Source organism: Wolffia australiana, chromosome 3, assembly GCF_029677425.1.
Source record: "Wolffia australiana isolate 7733 chromosome 3, ASM2967742v1".
NCBI classification, from domain to species: Eukaryota; Viridiplantae; Streptophyta; class Magnoliopsida; order Alismatales; family Araceae; genus Wolffia; species Wolffia australiana.
This window is the reverse complement of record NC_135837.1, coordinates 4,227,501-4,229,206: the sequence shown is the minus strand read 5'-3', so window position 1 is coordinate 4,229,206 and position 1,706 is coordinate 4,227,501. Positions and strand designations below refer to the sequence as shown.

Here is a 1,706-nt window from a genome sequence, read left to right as displayed (position 1 = left end):
GAGAGAGAGAGAAAGAGGGAGAGAGGGAGAAAGGGAGAGAGAGAGAGGGAGAGGGAGAGAGAGAGGGACATAGGGAGAGAGAGAAAAGGGGAGGGATGGAAGAGAGAAAGAGAGGGAAAGAGAGGGAAAGAGAGGGACGGAGGGAAAGAGAGAGAGATATAGATACAACCAGAGACAGAGAAAATGGAGAGATAGAAAAAAGATTTAACTATAGAGTGTGTGTGAGAGAGAGAGAGAGAGAGAGAGTTGGGCTGCTTGGGAAGAGACAAGGATGCGGGGAACGGGGGTTTTGAGGCGGACAGTTGACATTTTCCGAAAGCGGAAAATCGGTAAAAAGATCAACCCTTTCTTTCTAAGAGTGGTTGTTGCGAGTGAATGGAGGAGAGATGCCTCGTCCATATAAAATATGAAAATGTATTTGTCACGTGGTTGGCTGTCCCCCCACATGGCTTCATTTCATGCATAAATATCTCCCTGAAGAACAAGCAAGCCCAACCAGAGCAGCGCCCAGAGAGAAGAATGGAGGAGAAGGCGGAGGCGAAGAAAACGGAGACGGGAACGCGGCATCCTCTCTACAGAGGAGTGAGAAAGAGGCGATGGGGGAGATGGGTGACGGAGATAAGAGAGCCGAGGAAGAAGTCGAGGATATGGCTGGGCTCGTTCCCCACGGCGGAGATGGCCGCGCGAGCCTACGACGTAGCGGCGCTCTGCTTGAAGGGGAGAAAGGCGCTTCTCAATTTTCCTTCTCTGGCGGAGCTTTTGCCGCGGCCGGCGTCGGCCATGGCGAGGGATATTCAGGCGGCGGCCGCGGCGGCCGCAGCGATGGAGCTGCCGGCCGCGGGCGGCGCCGCGGAAGCCCATTTTGCGTGTAATTTGGCCTCCTCCTCCGAAGAGGAAGAAGAAGAGGACAAGAGAGAAGGGATCAGCCTAGAAGAAGAGAAGGGGAATGACTTCTGGGGCGAGATCGGCGATCTCCCGGCGATCGACGGCGGATGGGCGCTCTTGACGAAGCCGGATGATGAGGTGACGTGGGATTTTTTCTGCGCTTCTTTGCCGAGCTCCGATGGGCATATCATGTCCTGGGGATGATTATCATCGTCGTCATCATTATCATCGTTGCTGTTATCAATGTTATCGCGTGGTGCTGGTTCTTGTTTTGGGTTCAGACTTGAGTATTCGGTGAGAGATATTCAAGGCATGGGAGTTTAGTTTGCCGGCTGCAAGATCCGGTGACGCCTGACGTCTACTCGTGGATCTAAGGTTTTTTCCTTAGGCGAGGTCCCCTGGCTGTAGACTGCAGTGTTAGACTCTTCGACTATTAATGGCAACAGCGCGGATCTCTCTCTCTCTCTCTCTCTCTCTCTCTCTCTCTCTCTCTCTCTCTCTCTCTCTCTCTCTCTCTCTCTCTCTCTCTCTCTCTCTCTCTCTCTCTCTCTCTCTCTCTCTCTCTCTCTCTCTCTCTCTCGCTCTCTCGCTCTCTCTCTCAGCTACTCTCTCTTATTCTCTCTATCTCTCTCTCTCTCACGCTCTCTCTCTCTCAGCTACTCTCTCTTATTCTCTCTATCTCTCTCTCTATCTCTCTCTCTCTCTCTCGCTCTCTCTCTCCCGCTCAGCTACTCTCTCTTATTCTCTCTATCTCTCTCTCTATATATATATATATCTCTATATATCTCTCTATCTCTATATATCTCTCTCTCTATATATAT

General features: G+C 51.4%; 1 pseudogene; it reads left to right on the top strand.

The window, feature by feature from the left end:
* Nucleotides 1–473: 473 nt before the first annotated feature.
* LOC144700695 (ethylene-responsive transcription factor ERF043 pseudogene) lies at nucleotides 474–1,157 on the top strand (annotated as a pseudogene).
* Nucleotides 1,158–1,706: the final 549 nt, after the last annotated feature.